The following is a 6880-nucleotide window of genomic DNA, read 5'->3' on the forward strand; positions in this document are numbered from 1 at the left end:
TGTGTTTGTAAAGAATTAAGGCTTTAAAGCTATTTTCTACATTAAAACCAGTTCAATGTTGTCTCATGTGTGACTTTGCACATGAAGTTATTATGAAAAATATATTCTCGTGAAATAAAGAAATGGGTACGACTATTATTTATTTACGTTATCTATTGATGCTATAGAAATGAGGTCATCGCTATCTTGTATAAGTTCAGCCACCTCCACTAGTGGGGTTTTGTCAGACACAGAGGAGAAGGTGAGTTGGATGCCATTCCGGAATGAGTGAGTTTAAACGAGTTTGTCTGCGACTATTTTTTATTTTCTTTTTACCTACTAAATTTCTCTTAGATTAGACTTATATATTTTTCCCTACTAAGTACCTCTTGGAGATGGAGTTTTCTGCTCCAAACTGCGTATAACGCATTAGTAAATGTGGAAGACAGCCACGCTGACTGGGCATATGCTCTACTCAAAGGAGTTTTCGGTGAAAAAGCGCACCTTATGAGAGTGCGAATCAACAAAAAATATACTGAGAACGAGAGGTTTCTTTCAAACTTTCTCATGGTAGCTAACAAGTAACACTAAAGAAGTGCCATACAGCGATTTTTCTGAAACTTGGCATACAAGTAGTACATGGAAAACTATTGGACATGTATATTGTTATATCGGCCCGAAAGCCGAAGGGTAGAAATCACCCTTATCGATTTTGGAGGTAAGTTCGACTATTCGACGAATTATTTTTACAATTGTTGCAAAATCAGGTAATTAAAGGTTTTTGGGGTCGCTGATAACAAATCTGAAGTCCGATTTTAAGAATTCAAAATGGCGGATCCAATATGGCGGTCGCATTTTTTCAAAATGGTTTAATTTTTATGACAATTGGTATCTAGGGATTTTCGGGGACCCTGAATAAATCTAAAGACCGTTTTCAAAAATTCAAAATGACGGATCCAGTATGGCAGATGAATTTCTAAACAATTGTTGAATTTTCATGAAACTTGGTATCTAGAGGTTTTTGGAATGGATTCCGAAGTCAGTTTTTGATAATTCTCCATGGCAGATACAATATGACCGACTTGATTTTTAACAAACCAAGAATGCAGGATAAAAATTTTTTCACTCTTTGTCGAGCCCAGGAATAACCAATGTGGAGGTGGTGAAAAATTATTCCCTTTTTTTTCAGTTAAAAATTAAATTCTATTATTTAATTATTATAATTAATTTTTTTAAATTGATTTCTTTTCGTCTATATACAGTTATTTTTAACGCAACCTCCATACAAATTAAAATTTTTTCCTTTACACAAATTGTAAATTTTTTAACGCTCGCATTTAAATTTAAAAACAAATAAAAAACTTTCCGTAGGGTAGGATTCGAACCTGGGTCGCTTGTACGATACGCAAGCACCTTATGAGGCAAAAGGACTCACGTTCAAAAAGCACCCTAATGGGATGAAAACCTTATCACATCCACGTCGTTCATCTTGGGTAGCGCAAAGAAGGGATTTTTAGATGCATCAACAATCGTATTTCGCAACAATCATAAAAATAATTCGTAAAATAGTCGAACTTACTTCCAAAATCGATAAGGGTGATTTCTACCCTTCAAACGGTTTTCGGGCCGATATAACAATATACATGTCCAATAGTTTTCCATGTACTACTTGTATGCCAAGTTTCAGGAAAATCGCCGTATAGCACTTCTCTAGTATTACTTGTAAGTGTAACAATATCACATGGATATTTTTTTATCCGGTAATAATTTTAGATTATACTGTAAGCTTAGATTCTCTTTTTATACAGCCCTACACCGTGATTGGTTGCTAAAACAAAAGATTCGAAATAAGAATGGGCAGATGCACTCAAAATGGCCCCCAGGGTGCGCAATGCGGCAGTGGCGGTAGCCAGCCTGCAGCACAACCTTGGGGGCCCAGGATGGAGGGCTTGCCGTCTATATACAATGGCCGTACTGTCGATCGCATTAAACGGGGCGCCAATATCGGCGCCCCAGCTCAACGCCTGCCGAGAGGGCCAAAGGAGGCTGAGGCAGGCGTTGAGGCCAATGATGGTCAAGATGACGAGATCGTACAGCACGGTCTCGTATATGGCGGCGACCACCCTGGTTGGCTTCCCTCCCGTGGAGCTCATTGCAGAGGAACGCAGAATCCTCTATTGGAGGATCAAGGAGCTCCACGAGGGGGGGGGGCCTAAGAGCCGGGGACGTGCGGGCCTTGAGGTCTCAAGCTGTGGCCCGTACCCACACAATGTGGGCGGACAAATTGTCCGACCCACGGGGTACGGGCCCGAAACAGCGGAGGCCGTCCGCCTGCCGGAGTTTGCAGGCAGGAGAGGATGCGGATTGTCCTTCCACCTGGTGCAGATACTCACTGGCCATGGGTGTTTTGGCAAGTATCTGCACCGTATAGGAAAGAAGCCCACCACCAGATGCCACCACTGCCCTGTGCTGATGGACACGGCGCTCCATACCCTGGCCGATTGTACGGCCTGGGAGGGGGAGCGCCGTGTCCTGGCCGGGGCATTGGGGTGGCGCGACGGAGCGATCTCGCTCCCGCGCATGGTCGCGGCCATGTGTGGGAGCGAGGAGGGATGGGAAACGACGGCCTCCTTCTGCAAGGACGTAACGTCCAAAAAGGAGGCCGCCGAGAGGGAGCGCCGGCCACACCAAACCCGTCGTCGGCGACGACGGGGTGGCCGGCGACCCAGGGGGGACATAGACAGCGGGTCCTGGGGGACACCGGCCGAGGAGGAGGAGGGAACGACTAGCGGGGATTCGAACCCTCCTCCTCGGCCGCCCCGGGCCCGACTCCTTCGGCGGGGGGGATCCGGCTCTTTCTCCACATAGTGGTGGAAGATGGATCCCCCTGCCACGGAAAGGTTAGGTTAGGGGGGAGTGGTGCCCGTTTGGGGACGGCCCACTCCCCCAAAAAACCCCACCTCCTCGACTAGGAGAGGGGGGTAAGGGGTGAGGGCGGATGCCCCCTCACCTCATAGGCGACACCAGAAGGCCAACCGGTCGGTCCCAGACCGACCGGGACCGCGTCCTATTCCCTTTGTGGGACAAGGCGCGGTAAATGATGGCAGGGGGCTCGACAATCGAGCCCTGGGGCCAGGGGGGTTGGGGAGGGAATATAGGAATAGTTCCCCTGACTCTCCCCTGCTCGGTCCGACAGGTAGGCATCCCGCAGGGGTTTTAGTCAGTAAGAGGCTGACATAACCCCCGGCCCCCCCCAAGGGGCCGGGGCTATCCATGATGGATTTCCCCTGCGTAACCAAAAAAAAAGATGCACTCAAAATACTCGATAACACAAGTGGAGAAGTATGTGAATGCGCTTCCTGCTTACCTCGCGGATCGGTGCTATGATATGCAAGGCTCTCGGGGCGTCAATGCGAAGGTAAGGTATCAAAATTCTCTTGAACGCAGACGAAGTAGACCCACCGAGGCAAAATACAGATATACAAGAAGGGATCAGTCGCTGCTTGAAATACAGCAACCCCAACAACATCTACCATATCCTCAGCAACACAGTATTCAACAGCCACTTCCACTTCAGCAACCACTACCGCAGCAACAGGTAGAGCAGCAATTATTATACCAGGAACCACTTTTTTTTATCACCCTGGGGAAACCCCTTATGGGAACCCCGACCCCTGGGGGGGCGGGGTTATGTGGGACTCACACCCACTAAAACCCCAGGGGGAGACCACCTGCGAGGGCATATTGCACAGGCCGGCGAAATGATTCCCCATTCCCTGTCAACCTGTACAGCCCCATGGTTCAGAATATCCAAGCAACACTACAGGCACCGCGCGTCGCAGGCTTTCATGAAAGGGGGTGACTGGGGGAGGAAGGGAGAGCAGTCTATACCTCTAAAGGCAAAAGCATGCGCTCAATTGCCGTTCCCGTGCAGGCCCAGTCACCTTGTCCTTCACACCTGATCCGAAAGAGGAAGTACTACCCGTCCGGGGAAGAAACCTCCACCATAGGACGGGTTTTCTTGACCACCGTTTCGGCATAGGTTACACCGCCTTAATGCGATGCGCGGTGCAGCGAAGCGCTACTGCCCCGCTACCGACCAAGAACTACTTGGCCGGCGAGGTAGGGGAGGGTCTCCAACCCTCCTCCCTCGCCCCACTCCGGATGACCAGGAGTGGGGTGGGCGGAAAGGCGGGCCCGGCCGCGACCGGGTTGTTCCCACCTCCCCTAGTCCCCCCAAACCCCGCAGGCGGAGAGAAACCCGCCCCCCAGGGGCGGCACACACCAGGGGGAAGAAAATCCTCCCCCCGCGCGCCACGGGAGAGACTCCACTGCCATTGGTCAAGAAATCCCGACTAGCTTGGCAACGGTGGACCACATGCCCTACCGGGTCAACAATTTCCGAGGTCCGATCAAAGGACAGACACAAGACCACCTCCGCGGCACATGGAGGAGCCAAAGCAACCTCCCCCAGACCCCGATGTCCCCCCATTTCCAGAGGCGCAGAAAGCCGCGCCCCCCCTTCACCGTCTCACCAACGGTATTTAAATAATAATTTATCCCCCCTCGGTTATTCGGGCGCAACAAAGCGCCTGTCCCAACGGGTTCCGCGTTGGGGGGACGGCCGCAAGGACGCCTACTGCGTCCAGCCTTCCGTTGCCCCCCTTCCGTTGGGAGGCCAGCCAGCACGCAGGCCCCGCCATACGGTGGCCGGCTTCCCTTCCGGCATCTCGGCATACCGCGCAACACAGAGTACTCTCGCATTCCCGCGCAGCATGCTCGCCCCGGCCACATCGGTAACACAAGCCTCCGCGGCCAACGGAGATCGTGCATCCACTCGACCAGCCCAGCGCAAAAGCCCTTCCCCTAGTGGCCGCCACCGCGGTCGCCAGCGGGAGACGGGCCCAAATCGCCCCTCGGCCCCTGGGTCCCCACCGCAGGGGACCGAGTTGAATGGCCCCCGGCGCACATCCCGCGCACTGCGCCAGGGCCATCTTAACCCCGTCGGGGGAAGCCGCCTGATAGAAACCAACGAGACGGACCTCCCCCTTCTGTACCGGGTGACCTATCGTTACCTCCGGCAACACCTCTCAATAATGCGCCGTCAGCGATACGCCCCACGTCTACGCCCGAAATCCCCATATCCCCGAGGGGAATCTCCTCCGCTCTCCTAAGGGCCTCCGCATAGGTACGATAACCTCACAGTGACCGCTATGTCAGGTAGCCGCGGCCATTTCCTACTCTGTACAGGGGGGAGACTGGAGGCGGGCTGCACCCCTCTCCTCCTCTCCTCCCTCGACCTTACCTGCACCAACCTCTCCTTGACTGCAGGGTGTGGTCCTGGGGAAGGCAGAACTTGCCCTCCCTCCAACCTCCCGCGCTTCACCACCTGAGGCTGAGGGCGCCTGGCCTGTACTGCCTCCGGCCTATCCCCAGCCTCTCCAGCTCCTTTCTTCCTTTTCCTCTTTCGGTGCTCCACAGTCTCCCACTCCATTTCCCGAGAAGGAGACCCATGGGGACTCATCACCTCTCGAGCAGTGGGCGGAGGCCTCCCCGTCTGGGTGGAGACGTCTATTCTCGTCAATCCCCCAGACCTTGAGACCCCCCCACCATACTATACCTCCTTCCTCGTCTTTTTGGGTGCCTACGTTTTTCCTCAGGCGCCTCTCAGCCGCCTCCCTTGTCATCCAATGGATTTCCACTCAGGTCTTTTCCTCGCCTCTTCCAGTTCCTTGCGACATGTATCCAGCTGGCCCTGGAGGAACTTCATCTCCTCCTTAACAGCCGCCAAACTGGACACAGCCCTTTCCGTCTCCTTATTCTTCTGCCATACCCTGGTTTTGGAGTCCATAAACTCCGCCAGATCTTTCCTCGCCTGGTACCTCTGCTCCAGGGACTCTCTTGTCTTCTTAAGCACCTCTTGGTTGTCCTTAAAATCCTTCTTCCACTTCTCACTCCGCCTATAATAGAACCTCGCGAACCTCGCGACGTCCCAGGCGTAGTCCCTACTCTTCTTGAAGAACTCAAGGGCCCTCCTCTCTATCAGGTCCATTGAGCCAGCGTCCCAAGAAGTAAAATCACCCCGGAAGATTACTTTCAAATCCTCCTCCACTGTACTCCTGAGGGCATCCCACTCGTGCCACTCCGCCTTGGTGAAAATTACACCATCAGGGACCTCGATCTCCTCCACTTCGTCAACCATCAAGGAGGCGATCGATACGTTCATTGAGGACGTAGAAACCGCCGATATGGAGGCCGCCGATGTACCCACCCCTTCCTCTTTATTATTACAAAAATAATCAACTATAATTGGCCAGTTCTTACGGCTTACAGCTTACGACACGTATTGTAGAATGACCTTTAAGTCCATCACACGTAGAAAAATTTTAACCGTAACCGTTATAAATTGTAAAGGTTATAAATTGTAAATTATTATAAATTGTAAAGGTTATAAGAAAACTGACCAATTACAGTTACTGACAGTCGATCCTTTCTCTTGTGACATTATAATAATCGACTGTGATTTATCAGTTTTCTTACAACCTTATAGTTACGGTTAAAATTTTTCTACATGTGATGGCCTTTAGAGGGAGAGAATGATAAACTGATCACGTGACGTCTCTGCTGATTCAATGGAAGTACAAAGCCTTCTTGACCAATCAGAATATCGATATAGCAAGACAATAGGTTGATTTTACAGTGAGTCTTAAGCGTGGTCTACAATGGCCATAAGCAGTAAGAAGTAAGCGTGAACAGTAAGAAATGGACCAACTACAATTGATTATTTTTGTCATAATCGACTGTGATTGGTTTATTTCTTACCGCTTACGCTTACTTCTTACTGCTTACTGTCATTGTAGACCACGTTTTAAGCGTCGTCTACAATGATCGCAAGGAGTAG

General features: G+C 51.0%; 1 pseudogene; it reads left to right on the top strand.

Moving 5' to 3' along the window:
• Positions 1-263: 263 nt before the first annotated feature.
• LOC109504292 (uncharacterized) lies at positions 264-4021 on the top strand (annotated as a pseudogene).
• Positions 4022-6880: the final 2859 nt, after the last annotated feature.

The sequence above is a fragment of the Harpegnathos saltator genome, unplaced genomic scaffold (assembly GCF_003227715.2).
Source record: "Harpegnathos saltator strain DR-91 unplaced genomic scaffold, Hsal_v8.6 scaffold28, whole genome shotgun sequence".
In the NCBI taxonomy this organism is placed as follows: Eukaryota; Metazoa; Arthropoda; class Insecta; order Hymenoptera; family Formicidae; genus Harpegnathos; species Harpegnathos saltator.